At 37.1% G+C, this 19,226-nt stretch overlaps 1 protein-coding gene and 1 non-coding gene across 3 annotated transcripts in view; one reads left to right on the forward strand and one right to left on the reverse strand.

Annotated features, from left to right (window-relative positions):
- NKAIN2 (sodium/potassium transporting ATPase interacting 2) overlaps positions 1-19,226 on the forward strand; it is a 1,431,299-nt gene that overhangs the window by 1,024,185 nt on the left and 387,888 nt on the right. The gene's annotated exons all lie outside the window — the stretch shown is intronic.
- On the reverse strand, positions 7,169-7,275 carry LOC126058188 (U6 spliceosomal RNA). Its single transcript, XR_007513129.1, has one exon. It is a non-coding gene; the product is annotated as a U6 spliceosomal RNA (small nuclear RNA).

Consider the following 19,226-nt stretch of genomic DNA (forward strand, 5'->3'; position numbering starts at 1 on the left):
ACACTACAATATAACTGAGATTTTAAGTTATGTTTAAGAAACAGACTCAAGAATTTAAGGTAGATTTAGGACATGGACTGAGATGCAAGTAAAAGTGCCCCACTAGAGCAAATTTAATGAGACCTCCAAGTCAAAAGAATAATTAACCATAGAGGGAATCTTTCACCAGGCAATCAGCTTGAAGATAGTTTCATTGGTGAGTAAGATTCAAGAGAATATAATGTTATCAACAGGAGTTAGAAATGGTGGATGAACAAAAGAGTTTGTGAATGACCCTTCAAAGTTTACGATTCTAAAGGACTGAAAGAAGACAATGCCAACTCTATTGATGAGTAATAAACCATGATTTTTGTGCATATATGTTTTGTTTTGCTTTTCTGTCAGTATAATTAAGAGACTGCCTTATTATAGGTCATTGTTTGGCTATTATTAGTTATTTTTCTTGCCTTTGTTTTACTGGTTAGAAATTTTCTTTTTGTTCCACCATAACACTTTCATTTCTCAACAATAACAACAACAACAAATGTTTTCTGAGCCCAGGACTTTTCTGACCATCTGCCATTCACTCAGGAAATAACTGCATTCACACATAGACTCACCCGGTAATTTGTGAACAAGAGCCAAGGTGTTTGATTAAAGTAATTCTCTCCGATCATACTTAAAATAAGCAAGATGCAGAGCCAGGTGGTTTGGCTGGCATCTTCTAAGTCTACCCTGACTTATTTTGTTTGTCTTCATCATGTGATTGAATGTGGTTCTAAAAAGCAGAATATTAGAAAGGATACATCATAAAAATTAGACTTTGAAAGTATACAGCCATATAAATATAGACATCAGTTTTATGCCCATTTCAAAATGAAGACCCAAATAAATGGATATTTGTTCTTTTCAGGCAAAAGAAATATGACTTAGCTACTCAAACATACACAAAGGAATGTTATTCTAAATCTGTTCAAACCAAGAGCCTCGTGAACACAACTCGTTTAGCCTGTTATTTTCCTGTTGCTCCCTGATGACTGGGGGCATTGTCCTCACACGGATAATAATGGTGTTTTTTGAATCTTGGTAAAATCCTTGGTGCCTTGGTGAAAGATATCATAATATTTATAATAATATGGAATGCTCCACCTCATAAAAAATGACCAAGTCTAATGCTCTTATTTTTAAAAATTATGGAATGAAGATTCTTCAATTTATTTTGAAAATTTAGTATCATTTATTATCTAGGGGAATTTGAAGCAGATCTTATTTTCATTGCTACTTTAAATTACTTCGAGGAGTCATTTGAGTCTGTCCTTTTAACCAAGACTTTTAACACCATGGTAAAATCTGCTGTGACATTTTGACTTCCATATAATTGATCAAGAGGGGTCCAGTGTAATGCTTAAACCCATGCTTCTTCATAAATGATAGTAAGTGATTTGATTTCCCCAAAATGTTAGAGTCTGCATGCCATCTTTATAAAGTTAAAAGATTCATGCTATCCGTTATTCATTTGATATTTACAGTTGAAAGGCCTATATCCTAAGCAATCTGGTTCACAGTTAGGTGTTTAACTTGACATTTTATAAAGCATGGACATTTGAGCTACTTGTGAATTTTAAAAGACGGGTATAGAAGCTATGCATGAAGTTTGAATTAATAGTGTTTTCTTTTATAATTATTTTTATCTGGTTACTCCAAAAATGCGTTGTACATAAATTAAGCATTTCTATTGTTTTAATTTCCTAATGCTACTATAACAGAAATTTATTTTCTCAGGCTAAAAGTCCAAATCAGGACCTTGACCATGAGAATTCTTTCTTTGGGTCTCTCTCTTGTTTCTGGTGACTACTGGCAACCCTTGGCCTTCCTTTGCTTGTAGACTAGTCCTTGCATAATATCCATCTTCCCCCTGTGTATATGTCTCCTGTCTATTCTGTTCTTTTTTATTCTTATTATTGTGCTTTAAGTGAAAGTTTACAAATCAAGTCAGTCTCTCATACAAAAATTTATATACACCTTGCTATATACTCCTCGACGGTACTGGGTTACTGAGGTTTTATATACACCTAGTTGCTCTCCCCATAATGAGACAGCACACACCTTGCCTCCACTCTCTTTTCATGTCCATTCGGCCAACTTCTGACCCCCTCTGCCTTCTCATCTCCCCTCCACACAGGAGCTACCCACCTAGTCTCATGTGTCTACTTGATCCAAGAAGCTCACTCTTCACCAGTATCATTTTCTATCCCACAGTCCAGTCCAATTCCTGTATAAAGAGTTGGCTTTGGGAATGGTTCCTGTCTTGGGCTAACAGAAGGTCTGGGGACCAAAACCACTGGGGTGCTTCTAGTCTCAGTCAGACCATTAATTCTGGTCTTTTTATGGGAATTTGGGGTCTGCATCCCACTGCTCTCCTGCTACCTCAGGGGTTTGCTGTTGTGTTCCCTGTCAGGGCAGTCATCAGCTGTAGTTCTAGCCCACCATCTAGTTCTTCTGGTCTCAGGCTGATGTAGTCTCTGGTTTACATGGCCCTTTCTGTCTCTTGGGCTCATAATTACCTTATGTCTTTGGTGTTCATTCTCCTTTGCTCCAGGTGAGTAGAAACCAATTGATGCATCTTAGATGGCCGCTTGCTACCATTTAAGACCACAGATACCACTCTCCAAAGTGGGAAGCAGAATGTTTTCGTAATAGATTTTATTATGCCAATTGACTTAGATGTCCCCCGTAACCATGGTCCCCTAAACCTCCGCCCCTGCTACTCTAGCCTTTGAAGTGTTCAGTTTATTCAGGAAACTTCTTTGCTTCTGGTTTAGTCCAGTTGTACTGACCTCTCCTGTACTGTGTGTTGTCTTTCCCTTCACCTGAAATAGTTCTTATCTACTATCTAATCCTATAGGGTCGCTATGAGTCAGAATTGACTCGACGGCAGTGGGCTTGCTTGGGCTTGACTATCTAATTAGTGAATACCACTTTCTGCCCTGCCCATAAGCATCAAAGAGTATTTTCTTCTCAGTTTAAACTATTTCTCCACTTCTTATGATAGTAGTCTTATACAATATTTGTCCTTTTGCAACTGACTAATTTCACTCAGCATAATGCCTTCCAGATTCCTCTGTGTTATGAAATGTTTCACAGATTCCTCACTGTTCTTTATCGATGTGTAGTATTCCATTGTGTGAATATACCATAATTGATTCATCCATTCATCCATTGATGGGCACCTTGGTTGCTTCCATCTTTTGCTGTCATAAACAGTGCTGCCATGAACATGGGTCTGCATATATCTGTTCATGTAAAGGCTCTTATTTCTGTAGGATATATTCCAAGGAGTGGGATTGCTGGATCATATAGTAGTTCTATTTCTAGCATTTTAAGGAAGCACCAAATTGATTTCTAAAGTGGTTGTACCATTTTATATTCCCACCAGCAGTGTGTAAGTGTTCCAGTCTCTCCACGGCCTCTCCAACATTTATTATTTTGTGTTTTTTGGATTAATGCCAGCCTTCTTGGAGTGAGATGGAATCTCATTATAGTTTTGATTTGCATTTCTCTAATGGTTATTGATCGTGAGCATTTCCTCACGTATCTGTTAGCTACCCGAATGTCTTCTTTAGAGAAGTGCCTGTTCATATCTTTTGCCCATTTTTTAGTTGGGTTATTTGTCTTTTTGTAGTTGAGTTTTTGCAGTATCAAGTAGATTTTAGAGATCAGGCTCTGATCAGAAATGTCATAGCTAAAAACTGTTTCCCAATCTGTAGGTAATCTTTTTACTCTTTTGGTGAAGTCTTTGGATGAGTATAAGTGTTTGATTTTTTGGAGCTCTCCGTTATCTAGTTTTTCTTCTGCATTCTTAATAATGTTTTGTATACTGTTTATGCCAAGTATTAGGGCTCCTAAAGTTGTCCCTATTTTTTCTTCCATGATCTTTATTGTTTTAGATTTTATATGTAGGTCTTTGATCCATTTTGAGTTAGTTTTTGTGCATTCAGTGAGGTATGGGTCTAGTTTCATTTTTTTTGCAGATGGATATCCAGTTATGCCAGCACCATTTGTTAAAAAGATTATCTTTTCCCCATTTAACTGCTTTGGGGCCTTTGTCAAATACCAACTGCTCATATGTGGATGGATTTACATCTGGATTCTCAATTCTGTTCCATTGGTCTATGTATCTGCTGTTGTACCAGTACCATGCTGTTTTGACTACTGTGATGGTATAATAGGTTCTAAAATCAGGTAGAGTGAGGCCTCCCACTTTGTTTTTCTTTTTTGGTAATGCTTTACTTTTTTTTTTTTTTACTTACCCAGGACCTCTTTCTCTTCCATATGAGTTCATGATTTGTTTCTCCATCTCATTAAAAAATGTCATTGGAATTTGGATTGTAATTGCATTGTATCTATAGATCACTTTTAGTAGAATAGATATTTTTACAATGTTAAGTCTTCCTATCCATGAGCAAGGTATGTTTTTCCACTTATGTAGGGCTCTTTTGGTTTCTTGCAGAAGTGTTTCACAGTTTTCTTTGTATAAGTCTTTTACATCTCTTGTAAGATTTATTCCTAAGTATTTTATCTTCTTGGGGGCTACTGTGAATGGTATTGATTTGGTGATTTCCTCTTCGATGTTCTTTTTGTTGGTGTAGAGGAATCTAACTGATTTTTGTATGTTTATCTTATAACCTGAGACTCTGCCGATCTCTTCTATTAGTTTCAGTAGTTTTCTGGAGGATTCCTTAGAGTTTTCTGTGTATAAGATCATGTCATCTGCAAATAGAGATAATTTTACTCCCTCCTTGCCAAACTGGATGCCCTTTATCTCTTTGTCTAGCCTAATTGCTCTGGCTAGGACCTCCAGCACAATGTTGAATAACAGTGGTGATAAAGGGCATCCTTATCTCATTCCTGATCTCAACCGGAATGCTTTCAGACTATCTCCATTTAGGATGATGTTGGCTATTGGCTTTAATAAATGCCCTTTATTATGTTGAGGAAATTTTCTTTCTATTCCGATTTTGCTGAGAGTTTTTATCATGAATGGGTGTTGAACTTTGTCAAATGCCTTTTCTGCATCAATTGATAAAATATTGTGATTCTTGCCTTTTATTTTATTTATGTGATGGATTACATTAATTGTTTTTCTAATGTTGAACCATCCCTGCATACCTGGTATGAATCCCACTTGGTCATGGTGAATTATTTTTTTGATATGTTATTGAATTCTTTTGGCTAGAATTTTGTTGAGGATTTTTGCATCTAAGTTCATGAGGGCTACAGGTCTGTAATTTCCTTTTTTGGGGGTATCTTTACCTGGTTTTGGTATCAGGGTTATGCTGGCTTCATAGAATGAGTTTGGGAATATTGTGTACTTTTCTATGCTCTGAAATACCTTTAACAGTAGTGGTATTAACTCTTCTGTGAAAGTTTGGTAGGACTCTGCAGTGAAGCCATCCAGGCCAGAGTTTTTTTGTTTTTTTGGGGGGGGGGGTAGTTTTTTGATTACCTTTTCAATCTCTTCTTTTGGTATGGTTCTATTTAGTTGCTCTACCTCTGTTTGTGTTAGGTTAGGTAGGTAGTGTGTTTCTAGGAAATCATCCACTTCTTCTAGGTTTTCAAATTTGTTAGAGTACAATTTTTCATAGTAATCTGATGTGATTCTTTTAATTTCAGTTGGGTCTGTTGTAATAGCGACCATCTCATTTCTTATTCCAGTATTTGTTTCCTCTCCTGTTTTTCTTTTGTCAGTTTGGCCAATGATTTATCAATTTTGTTAATTTTTTCAAAGAACCAGCTTTTGGGCTTGTTAATTCTTTCAATTGTTTTTGTGTTTTCTATTTCATTTAGTTCTGATCTAATTTTCAGTATTTATTTTCTTCTGGTGCCTGAGGGTTTCTTTTGCTGATCTCTTTCTATTTGTTCAAGTTGTAGGGACAGTTCTTTGATTTTTGGCCCTTTCTTCTTTTTGGATGTGGGCATTTATTGATATAAATTGGCCTCTGAGCACTGCTTTCACTGTGTCCTAAAGGTTCTGATAGGAAGTGTTTTCATTCTCATTGGATTCTATGAATTTCTTTATTCCATCCTTAATGTCTTCTATACTCCAGTCTTTTTTTGAGCAGCGTAGTGTATAGTTCCCAAGTGTTTTATTTGTTTTCCCTGATTTTTCTGTTATTGATTTCCACTTTTATGGTCTTATGGTCAGAGAAGATGCTTTGTAGTATTTCAGTGTTTTGGATAATACTGGTAAGGCTTGCTTTATGACCTAATATGTGGTCTATTCTAGAGACTGTTCCATGTGCACTAGAAAAGGAAGTATACTTGGTTGCTGTTGGGTGGAGTGTTCTGCATATGTCTATGAGGTCAGGTTGGTTTATTGTGGCATTTAGATCTTCCATGTCTTTATTGAGCTTCTTTCTGGATGTCCTGTCCTTCACAGAAAGTGGTGTGTTGAAGTCTCCTACTATTATTGTGGAACTATCTCACTTTTCAATGCTGCTAGAGTTTGTTTTATGTATCTTGCAGCCCTGTCATTGGGTGCTAAATATTTAATATGGTTATATCTACTTGGTGTATTGTGCCTTTAATCATTATATAGCGTCCTTCTTTGTCCTTTCTGCTGGATTTAACTTTAATGTCTATTTTGTCAGAAATTAATATTGCCACTCCTGCTCTTTTTTGATTGTTTGATATATTTTTTTCCATCCTTTGAGTTTTTGTTTGTCTGTAAGTCTACGGTGTGACTCTTGTAGGCGCCATATAGACGGATTGTGTTTTTTAATCCATTATGGCACTTTCTGTCTCTTTATTGGTGCATTTAGTCCATTTACATTCAGCATAATTATGGATAGGTATGAATTTAGTGCCGTCGTTTTGATGTCTTTTTTTGTGTGTTGTTGACAGTTTCTTTCTCCCACTTAATTTTTTATACTGAGTAGTTTATCTTTATATATTGTCTTTTCCTCTCATTCATTGTTGTTGATTTGTTTCCGCTGGGTCTCTATTTTTTTCTTGTATTTTATTTTGATGTATAGGATAGTTTGTCTCCTTTGTGGTTACAGTAATATTTACCCCTATTTTTCTAAGTTTAAACTAAACTTTTATTTCTTTATATCTCCTTTTCTTCCTCTCCATATGAAAGATCTATGATTACATTCTTAGTCCCTTTTTATTGTTTTAATGTTGTCTTAAAAATATGGAACACTTCATGAATTTGCATGCCATCCTTGCACAGGGTCCATGCTAATCTTCTCTATATAGTTCCAATTTTTGTAGATGTGCTGCCAAAGCAAACACTATTCTGTTCTTTTTATAAGACATTACTCAGAAGTTATTAGGCTTAGGGCCCACACCACTCTGGTATGATCTCATTAACATAGCCAAAGAAAACTATTTCCAAAGAGGGTCATAGTTATAGGTACAGGGGTTAGGACCCGAACACATATTTTGGGGGCACAATTCAATCCATAACATTAATTTTTACCCATATGTAGAAAATATTTCAGATTATTCCTTCACACAAATTAATGAGTGATAATTTTAGCTACATTTTTCCAGTGCTACTTATTAGTACATTTATATAAAATATATGTTTTTCAAGATATACATTTGTTCTTTGATGGTAAAATAGTACCTTCATCCCAATTGTACGCATACATGTTCTTGGAGTACATGGAAACAAACTGCTGCGTGTTGCCCAAGATAGACTTGACAGTACTATTTCCGAATGTGTCATAAATAGCGGTGATAAGATTGAAAAAACAGACCATTATATATCCTAAGTTCTCACCAAAAAAAAAAAATGTATTTCCAGACATTGGTTTTAGTCCTCAAATTTGTATCTATTATATGTCATGAGCATCTTAGTTTGGAGATTATAAGTTCCCCGTTATATCAAATGGAGGGAAAAATAGACTAGCATCATTTTTCTATTTTTGTTTTTTTTATTCCTTAAATCTGGTATGAGCGTGATGAGTTCTACCCTAGACCAGTTCTGAGTGCTGAATGTGCCCTGAGTTCAAGATGTTTTTGTTCAATTAGGACAGGGAATCATAGGTCACTTTGTATCTTCTTACGGAGACTGCCCACACACAAAAGCCCAAGGCAATTAAAAATAGCCAAAAAGATTCTCTCTCTCCAGTTTGTGTTTAGTTTCCCCAACTTCTCTTTTCTGCACATTTCTACCCCTTCCATAGTCAAATTTGTCTTTGTATTTTCTCTAGCCACCCTGGGAAAATAACTGATGAAAAAAAATAACCCAAACGAATATAGGGTCCCTATGAGTCAAAATTGACTCGACAGCAATGGGTTTGATATGCAAACACTTAGTGAGTCATCACCTTTCTAGGTGTCACTTTAAAAAGAGTAAACCTCTGAGTATTGAGGGATTTGAGCCATTAGCATTCCCACGTAGGAAATATTTGAGGTAATCAAGTGGTCATCTGTGGGCTTCTCAGATTCTAAGTCAATTTACTTGTCAGAGAAAAACAAATAAGGAATTGGTCGTCAAATCTCACCTTGCCTAGTAGACCCCTTTTCCAAGGTGTTGCCCCTCATAACCCAGCAGCCAAGTACAACTAGAGAACAGGCGAATAACCATTTTTTGTTTGTTTGTTTGTTTGCCAAATGATGCACGTTAACAACATGTATTCTAGTTGGCCTTCAAAAAGCTCACTACTTTTTGAAATGACTGTAATAAGATGTAGTTCTAAAACCATCCATAAATGTGTAAGGTTGTAAAGTTTTAAAAATCTCTTTAATGCTCCTTACTGATTTTATTCCTGAATTTTCTCTAGAGATGTTACTGGCCAGCTCTATTTTAAATGTAGTCTAGGTGATCCCTAGCTAATACAGATACAAAAACCTGTTGTACACAGTTCCATTACTATAGCCATTCTTTGGAGAAAATAGAAACAATGCATATTTTACAGCATCCTCAAGCCATGCTACATATTGTAGCTAAACAGGAATCATAATTGCACCCAACCACAATGTGGGGTGATGATCTTCCTATTTCATCTCTCTAAGCAGCTCCATTTCCTCCCACAGATTTCTCAAACCCTTGTTTCTCATTGGCCAGTCAGAGAACAATCAACGAAGGGTGGATGTCCTTTATATTCCACTAAAACACAATGTAAATGGATGAGAGGCAAGGCCCCTATGAACTTATATTGAATGATTCTCAATTACTTAAATTATCTGACATTTTGAAGGTAGTCAGAAAGGACAAGAAGCCCACAGCAAGTCACAGAGAAGTGGCCATGAAGAAAATTAAAACATCTTTAAGAACACAGACACTAGAAGAGCATCCTCCCACTGAGTAGCAGGTGTAGAACTCAATTCAGAGTACTCAGGCCACTGCCATGTGGCATTCATCTGGAGCCACAACCTGTTTGACCCACAGACCTGCATACGGTGCACAACCTCCTGCACCTGGACCTCTCCCAAAAAAAGTGTGTTCTGCATCTCATTTTGGTGAGGGCGTGGTTGAAATTTGGGGGAGGACTCTCAACAAATAGATGAAAGCAGGTGTCCTACCCGAGAATTATGCTGCAGATGGTATGCTGCTATGCTGTGTTTACTGATAGGAGGGACAGTGAGAGGTGCAGAGAAATGGTAGTTCCAGAGTTGGAATGCATGGACAAATTGTTTTTCAAAATCAAGGTATTATCTAAGATTCAAAATGGAAAGAAAGGAAATTTATGACATTCTGGGTCTGTTGAGAAAATCACCACAATGACAGGTATTTTTTCCAGCCATGCTTCATTACCTGAGAATGCAGACATGTCCTCTAGGAGAGAAAAACAGTATGACTCACTGGAAAAGAACAATGGAATCTTTACTGTGTCCTGGGGTCACACAGACTATTTATCAATAACCAAAGTGTTAAGAAAAATACTAAATTTCAATGACTTGCAGAGACATATGAGATTTTTGTTTCATATTAACATTCATTACATGTTTTAGCATTTGATAAAATCGGAAATTTTATTTGAAAAAAACTTTCGTGAATTTTTTCCTTCCAACACAAGTATGTGAGAAAGTGTCTAATTTGGCAAATGCAAAAATGCATGGCAATTTGTGTTGAGAAACTACTTTGTTGTCACTGGGACTTTTTCCACTCTTCTGTTTTTCCCCGGATAGATTACTTTTTGGGGAGGGGCGGGTTTGGAGAAGTGGTCTTTATCAACATATATTAGCCAATTTGGAGAATGTTTAAGACCATTCCATTGTTAAGCAGCAAGGTCATCCCATGTGAGTTTGATCTGGGCAAACCACTTTGCACCTATACCACAATATTGTATTGGGTGAAGTAAAGTTCTAAAGGCAATTAAGAAAGTATTTAATAGAATCAGAATCACAAAGGATCAATGTGAGATGTGTGGAACACTGAGAACCATTTTGCCTTGTTTAGTTATTGAGCTGATTGTATAGTCATTATTCTAATTAAGGCTGTTGTATACCCTCTTTTTTCACCAGCTTCCACATAGAATCTAACCCAAAATGTGAGAACTATGGATATTGCCATGCGAGATTCCGTAGACATAGGTCAAATTCTAACGTGTGCTTGCTGTTTGGCTAGGTGGGATTTGATGAAAATGTCAGGCCCTGCTCCAAGCAGCACAAAATCCAGCAAGGGAGAGAGATACTATGAATTTGTGAATTACCTAAAGAGAGATAGTGCATGAACAAAATGCTATTGAAACACAGAGAGGACTAAATATCCCTCTAGCAATCAGAAATGTATCAGACAATTGGAAGCATATCACACACGTGCATGTAACTGGTATGGAAATGGCTCTCTTGGTTACAAATAGGGGATTGTAGGCTGTTATACCCTACAGGTCTTTCAAAACATCTGTTTTAGACCTGAACCATCACTGAAGGTCTTGAATCACCCAGGATTTGGAGAAACCAGTTGTTGAGATTCACTGGAGATCCAACACAAGAAGGTTTCAAAGGAAACAGGACAATAGTCCAGTGAATTTCCCCCAGGGCTTTCCATCAGGAATGATGAGCTCTATCCAAGAGGATTTTCTCTAGGGCGGTGACTCAAACTTTAGGGTGTAGATGAATCACTTAGGAGCTTGCTAGAAAACAAATGTTTAGGCCCCAACGCAGATGTACTGAATCAGAATCTCTAGTGTTTGACCATGCCACCTCAGTCTGTGGTAAATGGATCCACTGCAAGTAACAATTATCCTCCAAGTTCAGAAAATTCTGCAGTGAATGGAAAGTTTCAAGGATTGACAGACCTTGGAAATCTGGAATTATCAGTAACTCTCAAACTTGCCTGCACTTTTTTCCACTCTTCTTTACAACACTTCTTTGATGGAATCATCTGGGGTGCTTTAAAAAATACTCATGCCTGGGTGTCACCTCCAGAGTTCTGATTGAGCTAGTATGTGGTGAGGCTGGGCACTTTGAGAAATTCCCCAAATCATTCCAATCTGCAGTCTTATCTGAGAACTTCTGAATCAGAGGTTGGCTCACTGACCTTTTCCCACTAAAAACCTATGAGAGAAGGCAAAAGAAAGAATTTTTGACAACAAAAGAAAAAACAGGGCAATGCATTTTTAAAATATATCAAGCATTATTTTTAAGTTGCGTAGCATTTTTGAGACTTCCTATCTAGGAAGACATTCCAAAAGAATCTTATTTGATAACGACTGAGTAGTACAAACATTCCAGAGAGACTAAGGATCAGAATCGTGGCTCATTATCCACATTGTATTGAAGTATATAGAAACCGTGAAGCATCTAGTTAAACTTTTCCTCTTTTTTTTAAAGGCATTCCTACTTTTCACTTTCTTAATTTTTTTTTCTGATTTCTTCATTCCTATTCCATCTCCTGATTGTCTCCTAGTCTACCTCTAACACCTGATAACCAATATTCTTCTACCATCGCAAAATGCTTTCTTTTAGAGTCCTCAGTATCCAATTACTTGAACTTTTAAACCAATATTTACTGAGCATTTCTTCTGGGAGTTATGATGGTTTTCCTAGTTGTGTGATGATTTCTTCAATTTATTCAAAAATATGTAGTGAGTTCCTACTATGTTTGAGGCACTTGTTCTAGGTTCTCAGATTATGTCAAGAAGCAAAGCATACAAAGATTGTGCCTTTGAGGAAGTTTTATTTTAGTGCAGCAGGGAACAAACAGTAAGCAGTAAACGTGAAAATACATATATTAAAAAAAAAAAGTTTCCGTCAAGTTGATTTTGTCTCCTGGCAACCCCATGTATGTCAGAGTGGAACTTCATAAGGTTTTGAATGGCTGAATTTTTCAGAAGTAGATCACCAAGCCTCTCTTCCAAGGTGCCTCTGGGTGAACTTAAACCATCAACCTTTCAGTTAGTAGCCAAGCGTGTTAACCGTTTATATCACTCAGACTCTTGACAATCTATAGTGTGCTAGAAAGTACAGAGTATGGTTAAGTGATATAAAAAAAGGAAAGGGAAGTAAGGTAGAGGGGATTGGTAGTACAGGGGTTATCTGTTTTCTCTTGAAGAACAGCTGATGGATTTGAGCCACAAACTCTACCTTAAAAGTCAAGCATTTTAGACACTGCACGACCAAGGCTCCTGTAGTGCAAAGGTGAGGAATAGGAATTTCAAACAGGATTGTCAGAGAAGGCTTTATAGAAAAGGAAACATTTGAGTTAAGATTTGAAGGAAGTGCAATTATTTGAAGGAAGTTTCATGATTTGGTGTTTCATGACAAATTGGACAACAAATCAAAAAAAAATTTGTTTTCTTTTGTTATTTAAAATAAAGAAAAAAAACTGCTTCCCTGATCAGTCTGGACTGCTCTACTCCCATCATTCAGCCTGTTTCATGTTAATAGAATTTTTTAGCTGAAGATTAATTCCCGCCTTAGGATATTCATGTTTATTCATTTTCCGGGGAGTATTATGAAATCACAAAGTTCACATGGTTATTATTGTGTTGTCATTGGTAGCATCTCTGCAGACATGTTGCCTTTCACCAACCACATTTACATTCCTCAGCATTCCAAGTTTCTGTGTATCCACATCTGTGTGGGTGTTTTAGTCACACAACCTGCTGTGTACTGTAATGAGACTTGCATCGCAACCAATTAGACACCTGCAATATAATTGCACTGTGCCCCTAAATGCTTGTTTCCTCTGCTTATTAAAGAGTTCAAACCAAATCACCTTACAGCAAGTCAATGCAGTCTTTTCTTAGATGTGTCTCTATGCATCCGGGCTTTTTTGACTCAAACAAATTTTTGTAATGTCAGGTAGAAAAAAGCATCTTCTAACTTGAATTTTTAATTAACTAATTAATCAATCCTACAAATATGTATCAAGTCCACTCCATGAGGAGCATTTTGTTAGATTTTGCTGGGCACACAGGATATGATTTGAGTTAGAGTTACTTTCCACATACGTACTCTAATGAATGGCTTTCGCCTTCGATTTTAGGTGTGTCTTTGGAGGCTTATTGTAATTAGATTTTCACATTAGATTTTTAGGGTAGTTATGTCTTAAAGCACTTAAGTTCAAGTGAAATTTGCAGAAGTTACAAGTGATGCAACTAAATTATTGGTCATAAGTGTATATATAACATTTGAAATAAATCTTGTTATATAGCTTCAGTAATTAGAAGTGGCTTGTTAGGGAATCACTCTAAAACTAAAGAGGGAATAACGTAAAATCATCTTTAGGGCAGAATAGTTTAATTTCTAGTACCTGTTTATTTGATGGAAACCCTGGTGGTATAGTGGTTAAGAGCCATAGCTGGTAACCAAAAGGTCAGCAGTTTGAATCCACCAGGCCCTCCTTGGGGCAGTTCTGCTCTGTCCTATAGAGTCACTGTGAGTCGGAATTGACTCAATGGCAACGGGATTGGTTTTTTTGTTTTTGGTCTATTTGATACAGTAATCAATGATCTCCAGATCTCATCCACAGATTTGTTCCCAGCACTGACTAATTTTCTTGCTTCCCAGAATTATACACAAAGGACTTCAAGCAGCAACTTCCACAATAATGCCCTTCATTGGCAGTGCTCATCATTTTTGTTGCTCAGGCTTGAGAAGAGAGAGCAGTCAGGAATGGCAAGGCCTCCAGTCCACTGTTTTCTCTACTTATCCATCCCATGCTTTGTCTCCTATGTAACCCCTAACTCGTTTTGTGATGTTCGCCTAAAAAATTATGTAACTGTGTATCTCTATATGAAACAAATTTTCAGAAGAAAGAGAATCATGTTACATTTGATTCTGGATTTTAAAAATGTCAATGAGACTAATTTAAAAACCAAATGTAGGTTGGTATAAAAAAGTGCTAAATTAATACTGCCTTATTATTTTCTGTTGGATGTCCGAGAGAGATAATCCTAAAAGTACTATCTTCCATTTAAATTTTTTTTTTTTTTTTTTACATAAAGCTTTCTGGGAGGTACAAATAATTCTGGATTTCAAATAATTAATACCTTCATGTTCAATTGACTACATTTTTGTGTTGTTAAATATGTTAGGGGAAGAACATAGAGATAAATACATTCCAACAACATTTATTTTAAATTTCCAATAAAATATACACTTTGGATTTTTATTTCACTACAAAATTTATATCGTATCCTGAAAGCTAAGTTTTTATTATTGAAGGAATAGTAACAGTTTATTTTATGATGATAATTACATTGTCTGTGAAAGTGGGCAAAAATTCTGTGTGTACATTTTGTTAAGCTGGCCATAGTTGTATAATTAACAATATATAAGAGTTCATAAACACAGGGTGTTACTGTAGTAATCAGTGAAGACTGTGGTAAAAACAAAATAGAGAAGAGGCACAGTACTTCAAGCTGTAATGTACATAAAATGGAGATTATTTTAGTAGTGCTATGCATGTACATAAGGGCTCTGGCTGCCACTTATCGTCCTGACTGTATTGATTCACTCAAAGAACGAGAAAACAACTGAGAGGACTTTGAAAGATTATCACTTGAATTAATTGATATAATGGCATATACATCTCTGTGATCCTAGATACTTAGGACATGTCCTGTATGGAACACTGTTTATTCAGCAACCATTTAGGAATTACTACAAGGATGTGCTTTCTACTCATACCAAGAAGTATCAGAACCAACTTGGCTGAAGATATAAAGAGGTCATCAAGCCAAATGAAGACAGACAACTGGTTGAAAAATTAAGCTGGGAAACAGAGCAGAGGGTGAACTAAGATCATAGTTTGTGAGACCAATTAAACAAAATCAGGAAACTAATTCAATTTCTTGATCCAAATGACCTACAAAAGTGGGGCAAACAGGCCAGAAAGGACAGAGAACAAGAAAAGAATATGAGAGAGGCAGAACCTGACCAGAAGACAGATATGACCAAGAACCAAAATAAGTGCAGGAGTCTCATGAGATTTCTGGTGGGCTGGGTTGAACATGGAATAAGGAAGAGAACTTGTCTGGAATATTTCTCAGCAAGGCATGGTTCCTGGCTGGCAATCAAGGGGAACTAACCAAGATTTGATGGAAATTCGAGTGGATTTAAAATTTGGAGTTTAGGATTCTAGGGCAATGAAAAAACCACACAAAAATTACATCATTGGTACTTGAGATATTTGGAGAGACAACAACTATAAGTCAGAATCTCAGGTTTGAGACATAGAAATTATAACCTTCCTTTCTACAGCAACATAGAAAAAGGTTGCTGTATGTAAGCAACTCACAGTACGAGTAAGCAATATCATTAATATCATACACAGGTAAAATTTTGCTAAAGATCATTCAAAAGCAGTTGCAGCAGTACATCGACAGGGAACTGCCAGAAGTTCAAGCCAGATTCAGAAGAGATGTCATCGCCGATGTCAGACGGATCTTGACTGAAAGCAGAGAATACCAGAAAGATGTTTACCTGTGTTTTATTGACTATTTGAAGGCATTCGACTATGTGAATCGTAACAAATTATGGATAACGTTTTGAAGAATGGGAATTCCAGAACACTTAATGTGCTCATGTGGAACCTGTACATAGACCAAGAGGCAGTTGTTTGAACAGAAGAAGTATATACTACGTGGTTTAAAATCAGGAAGGGTGTGCATCAGGGTTGTATCATTTCACCATACTTATTCAATTTGTATGCTGAGCTAACAACCCAAGCAATTGGACTGTATAAAGAACATGGCATCAGGATTTGCAAACCTATGGTTTGCAAATGACAAAATCTTGCTTGCCGAATGTGAAAAAGGACTTGAAGCACTTACTGGTAAAGATCAAAGACTACAGCCTTCAGTATGGATTGCACCTCAATATAAAAAAAATAAAGTCCTCACAACTGGAACAAATAAGCAACATCATGATAAGAGGAGAAAAGATTGAAGTTGTCAAGGATTACATTTTACTTACATCCACAGTCAATACTCTTGAAGCAGCAGTCAGGAAATCAAATGATGTATTGCATTGGGCAAATCTGCTGCAAAAGACCTCTTTAAAGTGTTAAAAAGCAAAGATGTCACTTTGAGGACTAACCTGACCCAAGCCATGGTATTTTCAGTCGCCTCATATGCATGTGAAAGCTGGGCAATGAATAAGGAAGACTGAAGAAGAATTGATGCCTTTGAATTGTGGTGTTGGCAAAGAGTAATGAATAAACGATGGACTGCTAAAAGAACAAACAAGTCTGTCCCGGAATAAGTGCAACCAGAATGCTCCTAAGAAGTGAGGATGATGAGACTTCGACTCATGTACTTTGGACATGTTATTAGAAAGGACCTATCCCTGGAGAAGGACATCATGCTTGGTAAGTGAAACAGGGGAGGAAGACCCTCGAGGAGATGGATTGACACAGTGGCTTAAACAATGGGCTCAAGCATAGCAACGATTGTGGGGATGGCACAGGACTGGGCAGTGTTTCGTTCTGTTGTACATAGAGTCACTATGGGTCAGAACCAATTCTGTGGCACCTAATGATAACAACAACCATACTAGGCTCTATATGGTCATTTCATTAAATCTTTACATCACTTATATTAGAGTAACTGCTGTGTCTTGGGCTGGTTTCTCTAGAGAAGCAAAACCAGTAAAGCATGTAAATATATATAGAAAGAGATATTTATATCAAAGAAATGGCTCATGCAGTTGTAGAGGCTGGAAAGTCCCAATCCATGGGTCAGGCTGGAGACTTCTCCTGAGTCCTGTAACTGCAGGGGCTGGCGAACCCAAGATAGGCAGGTCAGACAGCAGGCCTATGGCTCACAGGCTGTGGAGACTGATGAATCTCAAGACTGGCAGACAAGATGGCCAGTAAGCTGCTAGCTCAAGTCCCAAGAACCAGATGTTTGATGAACAGGAGCCAGCTGCAGGATCCAAAGTGAGCAAAAGCCCACAAGCTTTGCTAGGCAGTCCACATATACTGAATGCAGGCCACACCCCCACAGAAATTCCCTTTCAACTTACTGGCTACTCACAGCAGATCCCATCGTGGAGGTGATCACATCACATCAGATCTCATCATGGAGGTGATTATATCATTATATGACTGCCAAACTACATCATAACTGCCAAAACACTGAGAGTCATGGACCAGCCGAGTTAACACATGAGACCTTAACAATCACATACTGCTACCCATTTTAGAGTTGAGAAAACTGAGGCTAGAGAGGTTAAATGAGTTCACAAGACTAGAAAGTTTATGCTTTTAAACTACTACCTAAAACTGTTTTCCCAGACATGAAAACAGAATTGTCAACAAGGAAACTTCCTTATGCATTGTCAAAATAAGGAATTTAGTTTTTAGGAAGAAATGGAAAAAGAGGCATAAAGGCAGGGTGAACCTTTTCTTATTTTTTGGTTATTTGTTCATTTTTCCTTGATGATGCTTGTTATCTTGTTATCACCATAGATGTATTAGTTATCTAGTGCTGCTATAACAGAAATACCACAAGTGGGTGCCTTTAGCAAACAGAAATGTATTCTTTCATAGTTTAGAAGGCTAGAAGTCCAAATTTGGGGTTCCAGGTCTCGAGACAGGCTTTCTCTATCTGTTGGCCCTGAAGGAAGGTTCTTGTCTCTTCTGAGCTTCTGCTCCTGGGTGATCTTCACGTGGCTTGGTATCTCCCCCCATTTCTGCTTCTCTCCCTTGCTTGTTTAATCTCTTTTATATCTCAAAAGAGATTAAGACACACCCTATATTAATCCTGTCTCATTAACATAATAAAGACAATCCATTTGCAAGTGGGATTATAACCATAGGCTTAAAAGTTAGGATTAACAACACATATTTTTGGGGAACACAATTCAATCCATAACAATAATTGATTAAAAAGTTTCGTTCTAATGATTTCTTAAATGAAAGAGATTTTCTCCCGCTGACTTTCATGATCCCTCCCCAAAACTACTGCTCTGAGGATGTTCTTATTAAGAACTATGAGTTGTTGTTGGGTGCTGTCAAATCGAATTTGACTCATAATGACCCCATGTGGCAGAGTAGAACTTCCCCCTAGGGTTTTCTTGACTAATCTTTACAGAAGCAGATCACTGGGTCTTTCCCACATGTAGCTGCTGGATGGTTCAAACCACCAACCGTTTGATTAGCAGCCAAGTATTCGATCATAGTGCAACCAGAGCTCATTATGAGTAGACTATTAATAATTTCTTGTAATTGTAAAATTGTTTAACTTATAGGGGATTTCATTTTAAAACTGCAATACTTTTATCAACACTAAAATCCACATTCGTAATGATTTTTCAAAAATGGAGACCTAAATGACCTAAAATATGTTGCCGTTTGATTAGTGTATTAGCATATTTGCCAACATATATGGTCGTTATGAGTCAGAATTGACTCAACGGCAGTGGATTTGGTTTTTTGGTATAATAAGGAAAACCATATCAAACAAGACTGAGACTAAAAAGACTAACTTCTAATCCAGGATCTGGTACTAGTTTATCCCTCTGAATTTTTATTCATATTTAACCCCCAAAAAACAAACCCACTGCCGTCGAGTCAGTTCTGCTGATAGCGACCCTACAGGACAGAGTAGAACTGCTCCACAGAGTTTCCAAGGAGTGCCTGGAGGATTCGAACTGCCGACCTTTTGGTTAGCAGCCGTAGCACTTTACCGCTACGCCACCAGGGTTTCCTATTCATTATTACATAAATGGAAATCCCTTCATACTACACATTTCCGTAACTTATTATATTCCAGCAAAGAGGGACCTGGAAATGACATAGTACCAGCAATGAATGTATATCCTTTGTTGATTTGACATGA

The sequence above is a fragment of the Elephas maximus genome, chromosome 1, assembly GCF_024166365.1.
Source record: "Elephas maximus indicus isolate mEleMax1 chromosome 1, mEleMax1 primary haplotype, whole genome shotgun sequence".
Lineage (NCBI taxonomy): Eukaryota > Metazoa > Chordata > Mammalia > Proboscidea > Elephantidae > Elephas > Elephas maximus.